This window comes from Ursus americanus, chromosome 16 (genome assembly GCF_024610735.1).
Source record: "Ursus americanus isolate L20-20 chromosome 16, mUrsAme1.1.p, whole genome shotgun sequence".
Classification (NCBI taxonomy): Eukaryota; Metazoa; Chordata; class Mammalia; order Carnivora; family Ursidae; genus Ursus; species Ursus americanus.
The window spans coordinates 8109913-8134928 of record NC_142142.1 but is presented as its reverse complement, the minus strand read 5'-3'; the positions used below and the strand labels follow the sequence as shown (position 1 = coordinate 8134928).

At 36.2% G+C, this 25016-nt stretch overlaps 1 protein-coding gene across 3 annotated transcripts in view; it reads left to right on the top strand.

Moving 5' to 3' along the window:
• FCHSD2 (FCH and double SH3 domains 2) overlaps positions 1 to 25016 on the top strand; it is a 265087-nt gene that overhangs the window by 171636 nt on the left and 68435 nt on the right. The window lies entirely within an intron of this gene.

The following is a 25016-nucleotide window of genomic DNA, read 5'->3' as shown; positions in this document are numbered from 1 at the left end:
CTTTGGTTAGATATTAAGGATGTGTAAACAAACTCTGAAAAGGTGGACTTCAAATCGGTGGGAAAATCATAGATTATAAAGGTAATGATGTTGAAGTTCTCTGGAAAAAGAAGACTTCTGATCCCTACATCATACGTGGTCAAAGCATAGATTCATGAAAGAGAAATGTAATAGACAAAAACATGGGTGAATATTTATTTGCTCTAAGCGTGGGGAGGAGATTTTAAGTATTCTAGCAAAAGTAGACACTTCATGGGAATATGGTAGTAGATTTGACAATTCCAGATTTTTTTAATGTGTAATACAGTACGTAGTAGGTGCTTTACTACAAAGTGCTGAGATTGGGAAGCACTGGCCTAGAACTCTATGGTCTGTAACCCTCATCTGCTTTCCACGTAATCACAGGCAACGGTATCACCCGATGTTTTGCCACATTATAACAATTATTAGCCGTTTCCCAGTTTGCAGCATTTGCTTCCTCACTGCTTGCTTCTTTGCTGCTTAGCACATGCCATCTATATTAATTTTTTGTACAGCAATATCCTACTACAAGATACTCTTTCTATATTAATTAGGACAAAGGCTAAACAACTAAAATAGACCCAAAATGTAAAAGCTCAAATAAGATCGATGTTAATTATTTCTCATGCAGTAGTTCAGCGTAGATAGGTAGGTTCTATGTCATGAAATTATTTAAGGACCAGAGTAACAATGTGACTCAACTGATTTCTCTCATCACCAGCTTGGCCAAACCTAGGTCAGTGACTTACTTAAATTCTGTCCAGTGGATAGAGGGAGCTTTACTCTTGTGTCTTCTTATAGGAGTTTTCTGGTTTCATGCCTTAAGTCTTTAATCCATTTCAATATAATTTTTGTGAGTGGTATAAGACAGGGGTCCAATTTCATTCTTATACATATGGTTATCCAATTTTCCCAACACCATTTATTGAAGAGACTATCCTTTCCTCACTATTTTTGGCTCCCTTGTCAAATATTAGTTGATAAATATACAAGGGTGTATTTTTCTTTCTTAAACTGAATTTGTAGCTTCTCCTTGTTTCTTCTAGGATGTTTCTGTTTTTCTTATTGAGTTATAAAAACATTTTAACTCCCACGTTGTCATCTGCCTTATCAGATATTTAGAGGCAGCACAGATAGGGGTTGTGGTGGAAACTGTTTGTCCACCAAAATCTGTTCTCCCTTTCTTCCTGGGCACATGGTGGGACTGCACTTCCTAGTTTCCCCTGCTGTTAGGAAAGGCCCTGTGGCTAAATTCTTCTAATACAGTGTGAGCAGAAGCAATATATGCCACTTTCAGGACTAGATTTTTTTTTTAAAGATTTTATTTATTTATTTAAAAGATAGCGTGAGCTCAAGCAGGGGGAGCAGCAGAGGGAGAGGGAGAAGCAGGCTCCCCGCTGAGCAGGGAGCCTGACATGGAGCTCGATTCCGGGAACCTGGGATCATGACCTGAGCCCAAGGCAGATGCGTTAACCAACTGAGCCACCCAGGTGCCCCAGGACTGGATTTTAAGAGAATGGTATGTCTTCTCATGCTCTCTTTCCTTCACATTGGTCTTGGCACTGGTTTTTTGGATATGACACCAAAAGCGCAAGCTACAAAAGCAAAGTAAGTAGGACTACATCACTGAACTTCCACACAGAGAAAGAAACACTCAAAATGAGAAGGCAACCTATGGAATGTTAGAAAATATTTGCAAATCATATGTCTGATAAGGGGTTAGTAGCCAAAATATGTAAAGAACTCAAATAATTCAATAGCAAGAAAACAACCCAATTTAAGAATGAGGGGATGAACTAAATAGACTTTTTTCCAAAGAAGATGTACAAATGGCCAACGAATAAATGAAAAGGTGCTAGGCATCACTAATTGGGGAAATGCAAATCAAAATCACGATGAGATATTACCTCACACCCATTAGAATGGCTGTCATCCAAAAGACAAGAGCTAAGTGTTTGTGAGGATGTGGAGAAAAGGGAGCCCTTGTGAACTATTGGTAGGAATGTAGATTGGTACAGCCACTATAGAAAACAGTATGGAGTTTCCTCAAAAAATTAAAAATAAAAATACTATGTTTATCCAGTAATACCACTTCTAGGTATATTATCCAAAGGAAATGAAAACAGAGCCTCAACTATCTGCACCCCCATGTTCAGCACAGCATTATTCCCGATAGCCAAGATATGGAAACAACCTAAGTTATCTGTCAGTAGATGAATGGATAAAGAAGATGTGGTTTATATATAAAATGGAATATTCAGCCATGAGAAAAAAAGGAAAGCCTACCATTTGCAACAACTTGGATGAACCTTGAGGGCATTATGTTAAGTGAAATAAGTCAGACAAAGACAAATGCCGTGTGATAGCCCATGTGAAATCTAAAAAAGCCAAAATCATAGAAACAGAGTACAGTGGTGGTTACCATGGCCCAGGGGATGGAAGAAAGGGGAGGTACTGGACAAAAGGTACAAATTTCCAGTTATGAGATGAGTTCTGGGGATCTATCATACAGCATGGTGATTATAGCTCATAATACTGTATTATAGTCTTGAAAGTTGCTAAGAGAATAGATCCTAAATGTTCTCACCACAAAAAAGAAATGGCAATTGTGTGATGGGATGGAAGTGTTAGCTAACGCTAGAGCTAATGCTACATATACACAGTATATAAGTGTATCAAACCAGCAAATTGTACGCCTTAAACTTACACAATGCCTGTGTCAGTTATATTTCAAAAGGCCTGGAAAAAAAGAAATATGAAAGACTAGTGACGGTATGTCTGCAGTCATTTGAGTTTTGACAAGGGTGTCAAGACCATTCAGTGAAGGAAAGAATAGTCTTTCAACAAAGGGTACTGAATATCCACATACAAAAGAATGTAAAAATGAATTCAAAGTGAATCAAAGACCTAAATATAAGAGCTAAAACTGTACAACTCTTTGAATTTTCCTTCCTTAGCCTTAACACTTACGTCCTAAGAATTTATTGTAAGTATATAAATAGGTATCTCTGAAAATATTTGTCTACATGCATGATGAGTACAAAGAGATAAAAAAGTTAAAAGCAATTAAAATGTTTAAAAATAAAACATTCAGTAATTTGAAGTAATTTGAATATTTGATAATAAACCATAGATAATTTATGATATATCCAAATGATGTCTTATATTCATTTTTAAATGTTGTAGAATATTATTTAATGACATGGAAAATGTTAACACTGTACTAACATTAAAATGGATCATAAGTAATATATTCAATATAGTCCTAAATTTATTTTTTAAGTCTATTTTATAAATAAAATTTAAATATTTTATAAATACATGTTCACATATTTAGATAGTCATCAAAGTACTTAGAAGTGATTATCTCTAGATAGTGAGATTACCTGTGATTTTTATATAAAAATTACTTCTATATATTCTTCCAACCCCATAACATTCTGTTCGTTTCAACCGCTCTTATTACACAGCATACAGTTCAAAATCCATGTTAGTTTCTGGTGCTATCTCTTGAATAACCTGATGTTTGTGTCACTTATGAACAATCCACAGCACAGGAGTGACTAGGCTCTTGACTTAGATTGCACTGTAGTTACTTTCTGCCCACTTGGTTTGAACTCAACTCTATATTACTTATATTTTTAAATTTTATTATGTATGGTACTATTTTTATATTACACATTTTAATATAATGTAATATATATTATTTATATGTTTTTTAACTGTATAAAGCTAAGCATAGGTGAAATATTATTCTACAGCACTTAACCTTTTTTTCATTGATGTGCATGCCAAAGTATCTTCAGATTTTATAAACGGGTGTAATTAGTGTATATTTTAAATGATGGGAGTAGAACTGACCAGAAAACAGCTAACTGCCCAGAATTACAAATCAAAATCAATTATTAGTGTAAATGAAAAAGGGGAATTAATTAACATACTCTGTGGTTCATCTGTAAACTTCATCAATACTCCTCTTCAGTTTCCTCCCCTTTCATTAAAACTATTAATAACTAACAAAGGTGTGTGAATTTCACCTTGACTGCCTTCCCAGAATCAAAGGTAGAAACTTTAATCATTAGTGAAATTGAGGAAAACCAAAAAGGAGAAAAAAAATTTTAAAGGCCTCTAAATTAGCCATGAACTAAATTTATTTCCTGAAGTATTGCAAGTCCCCACCCAAGATTTAAGCCTTCCTTGGCTTTCTATGCTGCCCAAATACCCTAATATACCGTACTGTTCTGTGCTGCCTTATACTCATTCAGCAGTCTCTCTCTAATGCTGCCCTTCTCAGACCTTTTCGTCAGGCATCTTGAACTTCTATCCAATAGTATACAAATCCCTTATTTCTTCAACATTAAGAAATTTTAAAAATTCAAATATATAGATAAATACAAAAATATTATAAATGTCCATGTATCCATTACTTAAAATTAGCAAATAGTTGTAACATTTCATTAGATTCACATAAATTTTTTAAAGAAATCAAGACACAGATATAGTTTAAATCTTGTTGTGCCCCTCAGCTGTTCCTTTCCTTTTCTTATTCTCTTCCACACTGAAGACAACTACTGTTCTGAAGATAGTATCTTTCCTTTCTCACCACGTGTTTTCAATACTTTTTTTAAAATTTGCATAAATATTCATAAACAATATATAACTGTTGTGTGCTCTTAAATTATGTACAGTGGCATTGTCTCGTACCTGTTCTGCAACTTAATACTTTCAATAAACACCTTATATTTGTGAACTTTATCAAGATATACAACTCTAATTCATACATTTTAACTTCTATGCTGTATGCCATTTTATAAACTGCAATTGTTTTACTTATTTTGCTTTTAAGAGACATTTCAGTGGTTTCTAATATTTTACTACTAAAAGAATGCTCCTGTGAACATTTTTTACATATTTTCATATACAAATAGGCATATACCCGGAACTAAGATTACTGACTGTGTACATCTTGTAGCTTCACAAAGTATTACCAAGTGATTGTACCAACGTATACTCTCTGCAGCAGTATACAGGTGTTCCCATTTTCCCACATCCACATCGGTACATAATATTAGCAGGCATTTTAGTTTTGCCAATTGATGGGTATTAAGTGGTATTCTCTATTTGCATTTCCCTAATCACTAGTGAAGTTGAGCTCTTTTTATCATTCCTGTTTGTTCTCTTGTGAATTGCCTATTCATATCTTTTACCTATTTTTCTATTCATTTATGTTTTTCTTACTGATTTGTAGGAATTCTTTTCTGGATATTCTTTATTATATGCTACAAATGTGCTTTTTTTTTTTTTTTTAGATTTTTATGTATTTATTCCACAGAGAGAGGCAGTGAGAGAGGGAACACAAGCAGGGGCAGAGGGAGAGGGAGAAGCAGGCTTCCCACCGAGCAGAGAGCCCAATGTGGGGCTCGATCCCAGGACCCTGGGATCATGACCTGAGCTGAAGGCAGACGTTTAACGACTGAGCCACCCAGGCGCCCCACAAATATGCTTTTTTATTTATATTGTCTTACTGACAGACATTTTGAATTTTCATGTACTCAAAAATTATCATTCTTTTATTATTTGTATTTTTCTTGCCCCTTCCTAGAGATACAGATATTAATCTTTGTTTTCTTCTAAACATTCTAAAATTTTGTTTTGTAAATTTAGGCTTTTAATCTTTTTGTAATTTACTTGTGTATACTGTGGTTTAAGGTAAGGATTCTGGTTTTTTCGTCTTTTTAGATAACCACTTGTCCCCATATCATTTTTTGAACAGTCTCATTTGGACTGACCTCCATTATAAATGAGTTCCCATATATATATACAGATCTGTTTCTGGGTTTTGTATTGTTTCATTGGTCTCTTTATATCCCTGTGTAAAATCACATTGTCTCTTCTTCAAAATTGTATTGGTTCATAGTGGTCCTTCACTCTTTAGAATTAGCTTGTTATCCTATGTACACCTTGGGTGGGATTACATTGAATTTATAGATCTTGGATACATTTTAATATCAAGTCTTATGTATATAAACATACATGAGAACATGATTTTCATCTCAATATATATAGTTTTTTTCTTATATCCTTCAGTTAATGTTTATAATTTTCCTAATGATGTAGAACACTTTTTCCTATTTTATAGAGGGTTTTTTTTTTCTCTTTTGGATATTTTTTCCTTACATTCTTTACACATTCTCAATGCATATGAACACTACTGATGTTAGTATACTGACCTCTTTTAAAAAAAATACAGCTTTATTGGGGCGCCTGGGTAGCTCAGTTGGTTAAGCGTCTGACTCTTGATTTCAGCTCAGGTCATGATTTCACAGTTGTGAGATCAAGTCCCATGTAGGGCTGCACACTCAGCATGGGGTCTGCTTGAGATTCTCTCTCTCCTTCTCCCCCTCCCCCCACTTGCGCATACACTCTTTCTCTCTCTCAAAATAAATAAAATCTTTATCAAAAACACAGCTTTATTAAGATACTTTTCATACCAAAAAATTCACCCATTATAAATACACAGTTCATTTTCAGAAAATTTATAGTTATGTAACCATCACCCCAATTCAGTTTTAGAAAATTTTCATCATCCCGGAAAGTTCCCTTGTATTTGTTTACAGCTAATGCCTACTCCCACTCTCAGACACCTACCAGTCTGGTTTCTATCTCTATAGATTTGCCTTCTCTGAATATTTTATGTAAATGGAATCATATAGTGTGTGATACTTTGTGCCTGGCTTCTTTCACTTAGCATGATATTTTTGAAATTCATCCACATTATATTATGTGTTAGTAGTTCATTCCTTTTTACTTCTGAATAATACTCCATTGTGGAGATATCACATTTTTGTGGGGTTTTTTACATTTAAATTCAAGTTACTTAACATATCATATAGTATTGGTGGAATTTAATGATTCATCACTTACATATAACACCCAGGTGCTCTTCCCAACAGGTGTGCTCCTTGATATTTACCATCCATTTAGTGTATCCCCCAACCTCCCTCCCTCCAGCAACCCTCAGTTTGTTTCCTATCATTAAGAGTCTCTTATGGTGGGGCGCCTGGGTAGCGCAGTCGTTAAGCGTCTGCCTTCGGCTCAGGGCGTGATCCCGGCGTTCTGGGATCGAGCCCCACATCAGGCTCCTCCGCTATGAGACTGCTTCTTCCTCTCCCACTCCCCCTGCCTGTGTTCCCTGTCTCGCTGGCTGTCTCTATCTCTGTCGAATAAATAAATAAAAATCTTTAAAAAAAAAAAAAAAGAGTCTCTTATGGTTTGCCTCCCTATTTTTATCTTATTTTATTTTTACTTCCCTTCCCCTATGTTCATGTTTTGTTTCTTAAATTCCACATATGAGTGAAATCATGTATTTGTCCTTCTCTGACTATTTCACTTAGCATAATACACTCTAGTTCCATTCATGTCATTGCAAATGGCAAGATTTCATTCTTTTTGATGGCTGAATAATATTCCTGTGTGTGTGTGTGAGTGTGTGTGTGTGTGTGTGTGTGTGTGTGTGTGTGTTCCACATCTTTATTCATTCATCAGTCAGTGGACATTTGTGCTCTTTCCATAATTTGGCTGTTGTTGGTAGTGCTGCTGTAAACATTGGGGTGCATGTGCCCCTTCAAATCATCATTTTTGTATCCTTTGGGCAAATACCTCATAGTGCAATTGCTGGGTCGTAGGGTAGTTCTATTTTTAGCTTTGAAGAACTTCCATACTGTTTTACAGAGTGGCTGCACCAGTTTGCATTCCCACCAGCTATGCAAAAGGATTCCCCTTTCTCCACATCCTATCACATTTTTGTTTACCAGTTCACCAGTTGATAGACATTTGAATATTTTCTGGGTTTTGGATATTTATGAATAATTTTGTTGTCAATATTCATGTACAAATGCAAGTGCTTTTATTTCTTGTGCATAAATACCAGGAAGTGGAATTGCTGGGTCATATGGTCATTTTACTTTTAACTTTTTGAGAAACTGACAGACTGTTTTCAAATTGGCTGTCCATTTTGCATCCCCACCAACAATATATTATTGTGTTGGTTCATTCTTTATTATTTCTATTTCTCTATTGAGATTCCTTACTTGTTGAGTTGTTGTTATATTTTCCTTTTAATTATTAGAACATAATTTTCTTTAAACATATTTATAAAACTTACTTTAAAGTCTTTGTCTGCTAAATCTAACATCTTGGCCCACTCGGGCAATTTTTATTGACTCCTTTTTTCCCTGAGTGTGGGTAACATTTTAATGTTTCTTTGCATATCTCATAATTTTTGTTGAAAACTGGACATTCGAGATAACATATTGTAGAAGATCTGGATTCTCCCCCTTTCCCTAAAGGTTATTTCTGTTTCCGGTTTTGTTGGGTTGGGTGGTTGGTTGTTTCATTGCTTGCCCAGACTAATTCTGTAGAATCTGTTTTACAGTACGCAGCCACAGTATCTCTGTTCATTTTCTTACTCTATTCTTATTTTATGTTAAGGCTGAAATTCCTGTGGTTCACCTCTCTGTCTTCATAGCTTGGCAATCAGTCAGTGACTGGTCAGAAGCTGTGCCAGCTACTTCAAACCAGTAAGGCTTTTTTACCCTTTACTGGTTGGAGAGAATATTCATAGTTCAGGCAATCTTACCTTTCTTTTATTTTTCCCTGTGCCTTCTAAGGTCTTACCTTGCATGTCCACAGAGGCTCCCTGTCATTTAGGGATATGTGGAGAGTTTATAGCTCTTTTATTTCCAGGATCTTTATGTTAAATTTCTAGCTACTGTGCTAGTCAGATGCTTATCCCAGCTGGGACCACAGCCTCAAGCTAGCAGAGCTGCTGGTTTTCCTGCCCGAGATCCTACCCAGATCACTACTTCTGCTGGTAAGTGGGACATGAGTCTTTTGCCTTCGGTTCTACATCAAGTTAGCCTCTCTGGCATTGAACCACTGGTTTTCCCTGCCAGCAGTATCTTAGTAGAACTAGTAACTGAATTGAATAAAGAAAAAAAAGCTTCAGGCAAGAATGCCACAGATTGACATTATTCTTACCCAAAGGTCAGCAGTTTTTTTTTAACTCATTGTTTGCTTTCAGTTGACATCTAGAGCCTCTAATGGCTGATTTTGACAATTATTAGTTTCATAGTGTTTTGGGAGATTTGTCAGCCTGTTCACTCTGCCATAGCAGAAGTCCTACTCCAGTAGATGGATTTTAGAATCCAGCCTTTGTTGAGTTGGTCTAGTTCTAATAGTTTATAGATTCTTTTCAATTTTTCTGTTATGTAGTCCTCAGATGATAATAATTTATTATTTTTATAGCTCATTTCTTTTTTCCTACGTATTATATTTATTCAGTTTCTAATATAAAGATGCCTGATTTAATGGAAAAACTGGATATTTTTGAAAGTATGGTATTTGCTTTAGGGGATTACCCCTTTATCAAGGTTAGAAAGCTACCTTTTACTCTTAATTTCCAAAAAAAATTTATAATCATGAATTGAGGTTGAATTCTGTTGTTGCTGTTGGTTTTTAAGAGTTGTTTTGGACATTTTAAGGAAGAGTATATGATTTTCTTTTTAATACGGTGAAATACAGGGGCGCCTGGGTGGCTCAGTTGGTTAAGTGTCTGCCTTCAGCTCAGGTCATGATCCCAGGGTTCCGGAGTCGAGTCCCACATCAGGCTCCCTGCTCAGTGGGTAGTCTGCTTCTCCCACTTCTTCCCACTCATGTTCTCTCTTACTATCTCTGTTGCTATCTCTTTCTCTCTCAAATAAATAAAATCTTTTTAAAATATGGTGAAATACATCAGTATATTTTCTAGGGTTTAGGTTCCTTTAATTTTAATTTGGGGGATGAATCCTACTTAATCACGGTGTACTTTAAAGATACCCATCGACAAGGCGCCTGGGTGGCTCAGTCGGTTAAGCGTCTGCCTTCAGCTCAGGTCATGATCCCAGGATCCTGGAATCGAACCCCACACTGGGCTCCCTACTCAACGGGGAGTCTGCTTCTACCTCTACCCCTCCCCTTCCACTCGTGCACTGTCTTTCACTTTCTCTCTCTCAAATAAATAAATAAAATCTTTAAAAAATAATAATAAAATAATAAAGATACCCATTGCCACATTACATGTATTTATAAGTAAAATTGATCTTTAATTCCTTTTTCTCATTTAGTACCAAGGTTATATTAATCCCTAAAATGAGATTGGAGACCGTCTCTGTTTTCTGGAATCCTTTTTCGCTAAGCTAAGGATGATCTGGTTCTTGAACTTCTGGTTACACACTGCTGTATCTGAGCTTAGTGTCTTTGAGGGTTTAACCACACACACACACTCAGACACAGATAGAAAAACTTTTTGAAATTGTCTGTGATCTCACTTGCCTCTCACTGCTCAAGCTGTTATAGTCTGGCTTCTGCTGCCACTAGGACATTAAAACTGTTCTTACCAAGGTCAGTAGTAACTCCTTTGTTGCCTTAGTCTTTATTATTCTTTATGTCCCAGTAGTATTTGATGTTTAACCGCTCCCTTTTTCTTGGGTTTGGTAGAACCATACTTCACTGATTTCTTCCATTTCTGGCTGCTCTTCTCAGCTTTCATTGTCTCTTAAATATCCTTTCCTTGGCTCTGTTATTCTTCTCTGCAGCACTCTTTAGTCATAATTATTCCTAGTTATTTCAGTTCCCATCTTTAAATAGGTGATTCTCAAAAAGACTACAAGGAGCAATGTTTTACGCATTACCGTATGACACACATTTGCTGTGTACTCTATATCTTGCACATAACAGGCATTCAGTTTTATTAGGTAAATGTTTACAATCTTTATTTCTAGCCTAAACTTTTCTTTTGATTTCCAGACCCAGATATTCAGGTGCTTAAGTTATTCTTTGTCTCAGTAAATAATATCACCATTTAACAATTCTTTTGACCAGAAACCAGATGTCATCTCTTCTTTTTTTTTTTTTTTAAGATTTTATGCATTTATTTGAGAGAGAGAGCACAAGCAAGGGGAGGGGCAGAGAGAGAGGGAGAAGCAGACTCCCCACTGAGCGACATGGGGCGCTATCCCAGGACCCTGAGATCATGACCTGAGCCCAAGGCAGCCGCTTAACTGACTGAGCCACCCAGGGCCCCTCATCTTTTCTTATTTTCCTCCTGTATCCTAGTCATCAAACCCTGAGATATCTAGAATTTATCTCTTTACCTCCATCCCCTCTGCCACTGTTTTTTTGGTTTAGAAGTATGCCCTTGTAGTATGCTGAAAAAAGTACTGATTCAGGGGGGCATTGGAGTGGACAAGACGGATGCAGAGAGAACAAAAAGGTTGTTGCAGTAATACTAGTGAGAAATGTTAGTAGTAATCAGGAAGCCTGGTGAGGGAAATGATATTAAGAATTACAGGACTAAAGGAGATGCCATGGAAATCAAAAGAATATAAAGCTCTGTTGTATAATGGGAAAGTAAACACAAAGAATGGCTCAATGAGAAACAGTTTTCACTATTAGAAGATTATATTCATACTTATATAACCTACTAATAGCCTTACCTTGGTATTCCTATTACACATTTATAAAATAAGGCCCAATCTAAATTATATATTATAGCTCATCTGCTTTAACTTAGTGACTTAACGATTAAACATAATTTTAGAAGTGAAATATTTCTATTAACTTTCTAAATGTATACTCTTTTAAAAATATTTTTGGTGAAATCGAAATAACAGATATTTTAGTGGTTGATTTATAAAAAAATAACCAAGAATGTATCAAGAACTTTACTAACTTTAACTACAACTTCATATTTTTTAGCTGTGAGTTTTTAATAGGTTTATAGTATTTTCTGAATTTCTCCTGACGGGGTGTTCAAAGTTACATTAAAAGCTGGCAGACATTCTGTTTTATTTATTTATTTATTAAGATCTTTATTCATTTGAGAAAGAGAGACAGCGCAAGCAAGGGGAGGGGCAGAGGGAGAGGCAGACTCCCCGCTGAGCAGGGAGCCTCACCTGGGGTTCTCTATCCCAGGACCCTGGGGTTCTCTATCCCAGGACCCTGGGGTCATGACCTGAGCCTAAGGCAGATGCTTAACCAACTGAGCCACCCAGGCGCCGCACTGGCAGGCATTTTAAATAATTTTTTCAGATCATAAACATAGTCAACATATATTGTTTATGAATGTAAATATGAGTATTGTGTTCTATAACATGTTTGTTATAGCCCTTTTTCTTCAGTTTTAAAAAAGATATATGATCTGTTTGATTACCAGATTACCAAAAGAAAATTTGCAAAATACGAAGAAACCCAAGCACAAAATTAAAATAACTCAACCCTACTATGCAGCAGTAAATTACTGTTAATGTCATTTTGGCGTAATTTTCTAATCTTTTCTATGCATGTATCATATATACATGCTTCAGAATTAGTATTTTTTTACATAAGTGATTTTCTTTTTCTTTTTTCTTTTTCTTTCTTTCTTTTTTTTTTTTTTTTTGCATAAAATACATTGTGAACTATTCCTGTCTTTAAATATTATTTGAGGGGCGCCTGGGTACCTCAGTCAGTTAAGCATCTGACTCTTGGTTTCAGCTCAGGTCATGATCTTGGGATATGGGATCAGAAGCCCATCCTCCCCGGGGCTCCCCACTTAATGGGGAGTCTGCTTCCTGCTTCCCCTTCCCCTCACCCTCTGCCACTTCCCCGGCCCATGCACATGTGCGCTCTCTCTCTCCCAAATAAATAAATCTAAATAAATAATTAAATAACTTAATGACCACATAATAATTTATTAATATGCCATAAATTTTCTTGTCCTACTTTGTCTGCTTTCATAAATTTGTAGTAAAGATTCTTTTATACAGATCTCTGTACACCTCTTTGATAACTTTCTTAAGATACATTCTTATAACTTCATCCCCGATCAAAAACAAAGATTTGTTAATACTTTCCATATAGACTGCTTACCTTCCAGAAAGATTATATCATTTTATACTCCTTAAAGCAGTGTATGAAAGTACCTATTTCCTTGCACCCTTATCAAAACTGTATTTTATAACTAAATAAATATATCTGTATGAGCAGCAATTTGGATGAATGTATAATATTCTTAATTAAATATTTTAATTTTTTTCTTGACTAGTTGAACATTTTCATTTTGTGCTATTTAAACCACTCTTCTGACCAGTTACAAACTGAAGAAAAGGATGGATCATTAAAGGTGCAAGATAGTTAATGCTGAGGATAGTAATTATACATTAACAGAGTTGGAGCTTGTATTTTATACCAAGCAAACTGACATCCAGTGTAATTTATTACATACTTATATCCTAGTACATGCTATTTTAGACATGAGAGCTACAGTACTGGTAGCCGACATTTTTATTTCAGACCATTCATTCATTTATAATTTAACATATTTACTGGGTGTTTTCTATGTGCCATTTCCTGGAGAAACAATAGAGAACAAAATCCACATGGCCTCTGTTGCCTTGAAGGAGAATAAAAATACAAAAGTAGCCTCATTCATTAACTATTTATTACTTGCCACACACCATGCTAACATTATTACATATATTATTTCCTTTAATACTAAAATGATAGTTGGAAACTGCATTTTGGAGACATGCATGTATCTGGCCAAATTTGTTCATAACAGCTGAAATACTAACATGCTTCATAAAAGGCCTTTCAGTATCAGAAATGTGGTGCATTTGTGATAGCACAGAATGCACACACATCACAAAGTTTCGTTTTACTTAAATAATGTTGTAAGATCTTCAGTCCTTAGAATGTTGGTAAAGACAAGTTTGAAAGGGTAAGGATGACGAAAAAGCTAATTCTCACTTAGGGCTGAAATTTATTTGTCCTGCTTCTGTAAAATTAGAGCCAAGAATCATCTGTGTTAGACTATAAATGCCTTTTCAATTTGGCTTTGTTTGCACTTTCTACGTAGAGACTATAGCACTGTCATACAAAACACTAGGAGCTCTTGCCAGAGGAGACAGTCTAAGCAAGCCACAGATGTCGAAGAAGCTCCCTGGGACTTTGCTGCTTGTTTACAGAAAGAGTCACCCACTATCATCGTAGATTTCCTATAAGCCAGGGAGTTTTCTCTAATAGACCAAATCTAACAGAGAAACTGGAATGTTTTCACCAAATACGCAGCTTTTAAAATCTGAATAAACCTCCACAACTCTTTAAAGAAAATTTAAGTTTGGGGCTCCTGGTTAGTTCAGTCGGTTAGGCGACCAGCTCTTGATTTGGGCTCAGGTCATGCTCTCAGGGTGGTGAGATTGAGCCCCATATCATCAGGCTTCGCACTCAGCAGGTAGTCTGCTTGAGATTCTCTCCCTCTCCATGCCGGCTCCCCCCGCTCCGCTCGTGTGCACCTGCGCGTGTGCGTGTGTGTGTGTGTGTGTGCACTCTCTAAAATAAATACATCCTTTTTAAAAAAGAAAATTAACTTGTAGTACCATTGAACTTTGGAATAAGAAAGTAGAAACTTAATTTTTCTCTTATAATTTTGAATCCATTTCTTAGAAAGGTATTTGAAGCACAGTCTGTTACGATTACAGTCTTAGTAAATGGGGAGAAATATGTTCGGTTGTAACTTTTTTAGAAGGGGAATTACTGTCATTGCTGCTAAGAAATGGATCCTGTCTTTCTTGACCTTCCTTCCTTCCTGAATGTCCTCAGCTGATGTTTTTTCTGTGATTCAGATACTGCTGAGCACAGCAGAGGTTCTTGCTGGAATTGAATTGAGTATGGACATGTGAGTGTTTATAAGAAGAAAAGCCAAATTCTTTTTTCATAGACTCTGTACTTGAAAGCTTTGATGTTCTGAATAACTAAATGCCCCAAAAAGTACAATTTGGCTACTACATTAAAATTTGAAAATATCCTGCTTGACATGTTTGGCTCAAAGGCCACTTTCATTACATGTAAAGACCCAACTTCTTGGCTCTTATCCTTATTATAGTTTTAGAAAATATTTGGAATCTTAAATCTGCCATAAAGTGCAACTAAAAGACCATTTTAAAACCTGAATTGATTAATTAGAAAAACACATAATCAAAGTAATAAATTAGTCTTAGGCAAACTTTGATAAATACTGATTTTAATAGTTAAGAATTGAACTGTTAATAAAAATTGTGACAAATGTAATTCTTAAGGACTTTCAAATATATTCAGTCATCATTTCCTCCAGAAAATCGTCCTTAAACCTCCACATTTGTCAAGGTGGCTCTCTTCTAAGAGTACCTGGTGTAATTAAAATTACCTATTACATGCTCATCCCCTAACACTTGGCCAAATTCTTCATGGTTATGTGTTCAAATACACCACATATAAACAGATTTAATCCTTGGCATAGTTCTTGGCACAGAGTAAGTTCTCAATAAATATTTTATTGAATTGAACTGTTGAATAATCACTTTGTTATTATGCTTATCACAGGTTCCTTTTTGTCATAGTATTCCATCTTGCATAGAAAATTCAGGTGCGGGGCGCCCAAGTGGCTCAGTGGGTGGAGCGTCTGCCTTCAGCTCAGGTCATGATCCCAGGGTCCTGGGATCGAGCCCCATGTCGGGCTCCCTGTTTGTGGGGAGCCTGCTTCTCCCTCTCCTCCCCATTCATGCTCTCTCTCTCTCTCTCTTTCATTCAAATAAATAAATTTTTTTTTTAAAGATTTTATTTATTTGACAGAGAGAGAGAGAGACAGCCTGCGAGAGAAGAAACACAAGCAGGGGGAGTGGGAGAGGAAGAAGCATGGTCCCAGCAGAGCAGGGAACCCGATGCGGACCTCGATCCCAGGACCCTGGGATCACACCTGGCCGAAGGCAGACGCTTAATGACTGAGCCACCCAGGCGCCCCAAATAAATAAAATCTTAAAAAAGAAAAAAAGAAAGAAAATTCAGGTGCAAAGAAATTCAGCTGTCACATATGAGTATATCATACATCTAAGATTGTTCTAGTCAGAGGCTGTCTTGGGGCTGTAAAGATCAGACCGTATTTGTTACACCCACCAATTATAGTTTGGAAGGGAATAATGGAAACATCTAAGGCCATCACACTGTTTCCTTTCTATTAATGGTCCCATATATCCAAAAAATACATATTAACTCTTCTCCAGAATTTCAGTGTAAGGGACTTTGATATTGCCTGCATCAAGGATAGTACCGCCTGAACCAAAACTAAAGCTTTATGCTCTTCATGCTAAATACTTTCTGGCATTTCAATACTTCCATGTCAAAAGTGCACACAAAAGATGCTACTTAAATACCATAGCCAAAAGATCAACATGGGGAAATTCTAGATCTAAATTGGAATGCCAAAAATTCTTATGTTTGCAGCAGTCTTGTTTACTGTCTGATATCTATGTTTTTCTGGTTTATATACCTAAAGAGCTGAACTTCGGTAATAGTTTCTTCCAGAAGTCTTTTGGTTTCCTCCAGCAGGCCTGTTGGCCCTCCAGGTCTTCTAGGTAAAAACTTATGCTTATAGTTTTTATGTAAGTATAAAACCAAAACAGTTACTGTTTAAATGCAAACAAATCTATAAATCAGTAAAATTCAGACTGACAAAATAATTAAATATGATAGCTGATAAAGATTAGTGGAACCTAAATTGCCACTTGAAATGTGAATTATGATACTGTCTTGTTTTGAATTCTCAGTGCCTGTTCTACCATATGCCTATAATGCCTCTTTTTCTCTCATCACCCTTTTTGCTTTGTTAATATAACATTCACTGATGTCATTTGACCTCCACGTGTTGCAACTATGTCATTTACATTTTAAGTTCAAGGTCAGATTAAGTTCAAGATCTATTCTCATTAACCTAGGACCATTGGAGTAAAACTGCTCAACACATTGATCATAGACATAAGCATAAGCACAGAAACCCCATAGCAATTCCCCAGTTATCCAGGATTAAATTATATCATTTAAAAATTATTAATTAAAATGAGAACAAATTTAAATTCTCACAAAGAATTTGTAAACTGCAAGGATTATGTGATTAAATACTCTGCCTTCACTTTAAGGAAAACTGCTCTAATTAGTTTTGTGTATTGTATTGAGTATATGTGAGAAACAAAAGAGATTTAAGGCTACTGGGATTGGGACAAGGGCAAGAGATTTCCTAAAGCAGTATACTCAAGCCAGTAGATCTTGGATTGAATCTCTTGGCACACACTGCTTTAAATTTGCCTGGGTATGTCACTCACCTTTACCACGTTTTACTTGATTGTTGATTCTAGTGGGTTTGTTAGAAATGAAGATGAATGATTAGCAGTAGAGTAACATGGAAAATAATGTATGGCTGATGGACTAAATATCAGTTCATGTGTATTTAAAAATGGTCAGAATGATGTATGTTAAAATTTCCAATTCAAGTATTTGTGGAATCTGTAAAGCTTCTTGCAAAATTCTGGATTCCCTGGAACACTGAGATAGAAACATGGCCACTAAATAAACAAACAGCAAGGGCACCTGGGTGGTTCAGTCAGTTAAGCATCTGACTCTTGATTTCAGCTCCCGTCAGCATCCTCCCAGTCGTGCACTCTCTCTCTCTCTCTTTCTCTCTCATAAATAAAATCTTTAAAAATAAACAGCAACAACAACAACAATAAATTCTGGGGATTTCCAGAATTGCCAACATTACATTACTTTAAATGTCCAGTTCTTTAAAAATTATGAGACATGCAAAGAAAAGAAAGCATAGCTGTTACAGAGGACTAAAAGGAGTCAATAAAAACTGACCCCAAAGAAGCACATATATTGGACTTTCTAGACAAAGATTTTATTTTTTTTTTAGACAAAGATTTTAAATCACCTCTTTTTAATATGTACAAAGAGCTAAAGGAAACCATAAGGCCAAAGAACTAAAGGAAGGTATGAGAATAATGTCCCACCAAAGAGAGAATATCAACAAAGAGAAATTATAAAAAGAAACCAAATAGAAATTCTGGTGTTGAAAAGTACAATAACAGAAATAAAAATACTCTAGTTGGGTTCAGCAGCAAACGTGAGCTGGCAGAAGAAAAAAAATCCATGAATTTAAGGTCAGACAATTAAGATTGACCAATCTGAGAAAGGAATTGTATATTTAAAGTCTGATTTAAAAGATAACACATAAAGCAGTAATCATAAAATGCTGTCAGTGGACTTATAATGTGTAAAGATATATTTTATGACAGTAATGGCACAGAGGAGGGAGAGAGTAGAGCTATGTAGGACCAGAGTTTGTATGCTGTTGGAATTAAGTTCACATTAATCCAAACCAGTTTGCTTTAAATTAAGATGTTAGTTGTAATTTCCAGGTAACCACTACGAAAATAACTCCAAAAAATATGTAATAAAAAAACATCAAGGGAATTAGAATGTTACCCAAATGCCTGTTTTACAGATTTCATGAGAAGATACTATTATTATCTCTTTATTTTTTAAATGGAGAAACTGAGGCCCAGAGAGGTTATAATGTTTACATGATAGAATCAAAACTCAAAACCAAGTCTGTCACAAAAATCCCTACTATAGGTCCTATAAAGGAAATAGATGAAAATCCTGGGTAAAACATAGAAATGGTTAAGCTTTATTATTTTAATATCCATGTTTTACAAGTATTTTACTCTTTCGACTTCAGATCAGGAGCTTAAAGCTCAGGAAGTTTCAATGTTTTCCTAGAGTAATATTTTTAGTAGTGGGAGAGCTGGGTTTGAATGCAAGTGTGTATGGTTCAAAGCTTTCTGTTGGACCGTGATGCTTTTGCGTTGCAACCTAAATATTGGTTTGGTTTTAGCACACTCACAACCAGTTATGCATGCTAGTAAATAACTCAGCAGGACAACACAGATGTTAAAGAAAAGCAGTATTGAATTTTCCTTTCCTGGAGTTTTGTAACTCACAGATGGGAACTTTCTTATTTGTTTCCTCTTTCACAGAACCTGAAGTAACTCAGTGCTTTTAAACAAAACAACCTGGGTGATCTGTTTCTAATTTTACTTTGTATCAATTGACATATTCATCCATGTGTTAAAATATTTACAAGGATACAGATGTAGCCCAGTACTTGCTTTTATCTCTTTTTTTAATTTTAATTTTAATTTTTTATTTTTTTTATTGAAGTGTGGTTGACACAACGTTACATTATTTTCAGGTGTGCAGCATATTGGTTGGCCAACTCTGTGTGTGTGTGCCGTGCTCACCGCGAGAGTAGCTGCTACATGTCATCACACGACATGATTACGAGACCATTGACTATATTCCCTGTGCTATACCTTCCATTCCCGTGACTTCTTTCATCTCTCTAAATTTGTAAAAATCTACTTTTTCTGACTCTGGTTATATACAGCTGGGGTCTTCTCAGAAAGATAAGCGGATGCGGGCAGGCCGTCCATTGTTCTCTTCCATCAGCAAAGGAGGACTATAGAATTTCATGATTTAATTTTAAGAGATCATATTTATCATCATCTTGGTATTTATATCCTTGACTGTTACCAGAGACTATTTTAGACTGCCCATTGCTCTTAGAAAGGAATTTGCTCTTCTAGGGCTGCATTAAGGAAACTCAAGAGATTTCAACATAACTGTGTGACTACAGAATCTGTGCCCTTCCTGGATCTAAATAAGGAGGCCACTGTTTAAAGTTCTCACTATAAGGGACATTGCATCAGATGCTTAGAAAAATGACACATTTTCTTTCTCCTAACTCCTAATTCAGCATAATTTTCCTCTTCAAGCAAGTTCCAGGGAATTTATACTTTCTTGTAAAAAAAAAAAAAATTTTTTTTTTTCCTGTGGAATATCCCAGTATTTTAAAGGTCCGAATTTGTCTTTAGGACATCCCAGTTTTTTTGGTTTTTGTTTTACTATTTTGAAATGTATTTACTATTATGAGTTTGGGTTCCAAACTCAACTGATTTTAGAGATCAAGTTGATCAAATGAGTAAAGAGGCAGGGTTAATAATATATAAGGAACATGGTAACAGAAAAGAACATGGATGTTTAATTTAAATTCAGTTTTTCAAATTGAAAGACTGCTAGACCTTTAAAACATGTGGCTGATCAAAGGCCTATGGTTTCTCAATTTAGACATTACAGACTTCTTCCCTCAGCAATTTGTATCAAGTAATTTTTTTGAACTTCGACTATATTTAAAATACATATTTGGTTGGATTACCTACCGAATTTTTGCATAGCAGAGACCACCAAGGAGCTCACACTACCAGAGTAACTTATATTTGTATAAACATTGAAAGAATGCCTCTCCTGCCATTTCTGAGCAAATACATGAATTCTAGTTTATCATTGTAATTACCATTACAAAATTTGTGACTCTTCACACAGCTCTCTGTATTAATTGAAGTTTGTACACATCTGCTCATTTGAAAATGAACAAACAAGTGTACTTAGAACATTCTTGTGCCTTGCTCATTAAATGCTAGACAGGGCTCAGATGGATCTTCACCATGCATGCCCTCGTCAGCTATTACAGTTGTGACACATTTACCATTTATTGAAAGCTCTAAGTAGTTCTTAACTTACTTTCAGTTTTCAAGATGTACATGTAGCTGCGGGGGCGCCTGGGTAGCTCAGTCGTTAAGCCTCTGCCTTCGGCTCAGGGTGTGATCCCAGAGTCCTGGGATCGAGCCCCACATCAGGCTCCTCTGCTGGGAGCCTGCTTCTTCCTCTCCCACTCCCCCTGCTTGTGTTCCCTCTCTCGCTGGCTGTCTCTCTCTCTCTATCAAATAAATAAATAAAATCTTTAAAAAATAATAAAATAAACTTATAGACATGGTTTATTACTATAAATATTTGCAATAAAGGTTCTTATACACATTTATGCACATTTTTTATAATTTATACAACTTGAATTTAAACATAATAGCTACTTTTCTCAGTAAATTCAGATCTATATAATTATTGAACAACACTGATGATTGTTGTTTTTTTCTTTTTGCTACCATGAATATGTAAAATCCTTGCAGTAAAAATTCTTATGCCTTGGCTATTTTATTTCTTTTTTTTCCATTTTTTAAATTTAAATTCAATCAATTAGCATATAATGTGTTATTGGTTTCAGAGGTAGAGGTCAGTGATTAAGTGACGTCCCTGCTTTTCCTTGTGAGTTGGTGTAAATCTCTTCCACTGAAGATAGACTTCTGTGTTTGGTAGGAAGAATAGCCATTTGGTGGTAAAGAATAGGCTATTTTGGACTCAGCTTCCATCCCAGGGATCACCTACTTTAGGTCAAATGTCATTAGTAAATGTTAGCTGCCTGTGTCAGCCATCATTATTACTATTTGAATGAAGAGAAGTTGGGCGGGGGGGACATTCTAAGCCAAGAAAATAACTTAATTGGAAACATGAAAGTGAATGTCATTTTTCTAAAATGGCTCAGTGTGGTTGGGATGTAGAGTGCAATTCAGACAACAGTGAGGAGAGATGGTGCTAACAAGAGCAGTTTGGAGGGACACCTGGGTGGCTCAGTTGGTTAAGCAGTTGCCTTTGGCTCAGGTCATGACCCCAGGGTCCTGGGATTGAGTCCCGCATCCAGCTCCTTGCTCAGTGGGGAGCCTGCTTCTTCCTCTGCCTGCTCTGCCTGCTCTGCCTGCCGCTCCCCCTACTTGAGTTGTCTCGGACAAATAAATAAAATTAAAAACAAAACAAGAGGTAGTTTGGGACTAGATCATAAAGGGCCATAGATTTCAGTTAAAGAATTTTGGCTTTTCAAAAAATACAGTGGGAGCCATTGGGGAAGAAAAATTATGGCATCACTTTTTTTCTTGATCTGATATTCAGGCTTTCTTTTTATATTTTATGGAAAATTCCCAACATATACTGCAATAAAAGAGTTATATAATGACCCCAAAGTACACATTACCCAGCTTTAACAGTTACCAATATATGACCATTCCAGTGAAGAGTTTTAAGGAAGGCAAGAAAGGAGATTAACATTGTGCCACTTCCTTTGTTTAATCTTCACGATGTGCCTGTGGAGCATATGGTATTCCCACTTTCCCTAATTACCAATGAGAAAACCATCAAAATGAGGAAGTGAGTAACAGTGCTGGCCTTCTAACCCATGTCCAACTTACTTCAGAACTCAAGTCCTTTCCCATGCTACATCATGCTGCCTCTAATTCTGGTGTTAGCATGCTTCTGTTGAAGAGAGCTGCTAATCTGCCTACCTGCTGTATTGGGGCTGTTGACCCTATTCAGGACAGTAGACTTCTCTGCTCTAGCCATTCTCCCTCCTCCAGGGTCACCAGGATCTAAGTCTACATAAATGCTCAACCTAATCAGCTAAAATAGCTATTCAGTCCAGAGATTCTCAAAGTATGGTCCCCAGACCAGCAGCAAGTCGTTAGAAAATATAAATTCTCAGCCCCCCACCCCCCATCCCAGCCTACTGAATCAGAAATTTGGAGGCTAGGAGCTCATGATGCCTATATTGCCATTTGCTGTGTGGATTTTTTTTTTTTTTCCTATTTGCTGCGTTTAAATGAAATGCCCCAGTTGTTTCCTGCAAATATGAGGTTAAGACCATCTACCAAGAGCATTTCTAAGACAAAACCATATTAGAAGAATTTATATGTTTCTTTTTTAACAAGTTCATGAAAAGCATGTCCTAAGTTAGGAATTCTTATTCAGACAACACCAGCAGTCTCACTGGGGATGTTGCATAACTACATGGAAAGGAATTTATACTGCCTATATTTAAAGTGCTTGATGGTGCCATCTGGTGGTGTAAGCACTCTAGAACGTGCAGCGTTATTCTGTGCTTTGGGGATAGAATGTGTGTATTTTTTAAAAATCAGTTTTATAGGGATGCCTGGGTGGCTCAATCAGTTAAGCGTCTGACTTTAGGTTTTGGCTCAGGTCACAATCTCAGGGTCGTGGGATTGAGCCCCGCGTGGGGCTCCGCGCTCAGCAGGAGTGTGCTTGGATATTCTCTCCCTCTGACACTTCCCCTGCTCGCATGCATTCTCACTTTTTCTCTCTCTCTAATAAATAGATAAATCTTTTTAAAAATCAGTTTTATAGTAAATGTTTAATGGACTAGCCAGACGTAAGATGTACAAAGAATTTATCTGCTGTAAAACCTCCATTGAGGATTCTTAGATATGATACCAGAACATAAGCAACAAAAGAAAAATAGCTAAATTAGACTTCATTAAAATAAGAACTTTTGTGCATCAAAGGACATTATTGGGAAAGTGAAAAAATGGCCCACAAAATAGGAGAACATTTGGAAGTCATACATTTCATAAAATATATGTATCCAAATATATGAAGAACTCTTACAGTTCCACAACCAAAAGACAAACAACCCAATTTAAAAATGAGGGAAGGACTTGAATAGACATTTCTCCAAGGACGATATACAGATAGCCAATAAGCATATGAAAAGATACTCAACATTATTAGTCATTAGATAAATGCAAGTGAAAGCCACAATGAGATACTGCTAAGATGGCTTGAATAATTTTAAAAAACAAACAGAGAATAACAAGTGTTGAAGAAGATGTAGAGAAATTAGAACCTTCATACATTGCTAATGGGGATGTAAAATGGTGCAGCCACTGTGGAAAAGTTTGGCAGTTCCTCAAATAGTTGGACATGGAATTACCATAGGACCCAGCAATTCCACTACTAGGCATATACCCAAGAAAATTGGAAACAGATGTTCATACAAAAACTTGTACATAAATGTTCATAGCACCATTATCCATAATGACCAAAGAGTGGAAACAACCCAAATGGCCATCAGCCAATGAATGGATAAACAAAATGTGGTATATCCATACAAGGGAATATTATTTGGCCATAAAAAGAAATGAACTCTTAATGCATTGATGAACTTTGAAAACATTATGCTACCTGACAGAGTCAGACACAAAAGGACACATGTTCTGTGATTCTATTTATATGAAATGTCTAGAATAGGCGAATCCATAGAGATAGAAAGATTAATGGTTGCCAGAGGTGGAGGGAAGGGGGGGCATGGGAGTCACCATCTAATGGATATGGGACTTCTTTTGGGGCAGTGCAAATGTGCTGGAATTAGATAGTAGTGGTGGTTATACAACACCGTGAATGTACTGAAAGCCACTGAATAATATACTTTAGGGGCACCTGGGTGGCTCAGTCGTTAAGCATCTGCCTTCAGCTCAGGGCGTGATCCCAAGGGCCTGGGATTGACCCTGCATTGGGCTCCCTGCTCTGCTGGGAGCCTGCTTCTTCCTCTCCCACTCCCCCTGTTTGTGTTCCCTCTCTCGCTGGCTGTCTCTCTCTCTGTCAAATAAATAAAAATAAAATCGTAAAAAAAAAAAATAGCTAAAATGGTGGATTTTATGTCGTACAAATTTTACCTCAATTTTTAAGGTCTCCATTGATTGGCAAAAGTCCTGAACCTTTTTTGATTATTATTATTATTATAGATTTATTTTGCCCATAGTTGTTGCTAATATATGCTATTTGTTCTACTTTTTTGTAGCTTAACATTATTTATACATGCTTTTGCAACTATAGTTACCACTGTTTCTGTTGGCATATATATTTTAGTCATTATATATATATCATAGCTTGATTATTTTTCAAATGGTGATTTTCTTTTTTTTCTTTCAATTTCAGTGAGTCCTACTCTTAAATGCTTAAACAAAGAATTTTTAAAACTCCTTAGAGACATTTCATTGTTATTTCTTCCCCAAAACTGTACTTCCAAGTCACTTTTTAAAAACTATCTCTATTGTGTTTTTTTCGCTGACTGTTCTATAGTAAGAATATACTAACTTATAATCCTAAACAGTGGATGAGGAAAAAAGGAGATTAGGGTTTCCTGGGTGGCTCAGTCGGTTAAGTATCTGCCTTCGGCTCAGGTCATGATCCTGGGGTCCTGGGATGGAGCTCCGTGTCAGGCTCCTGCTTCTCTCACTCCCTCGGCCATTCCCCCTGCTTGTGCTTTCTCACTCTCTCTCTGTGAAATAAATAAAATCTTAAAAAAAATG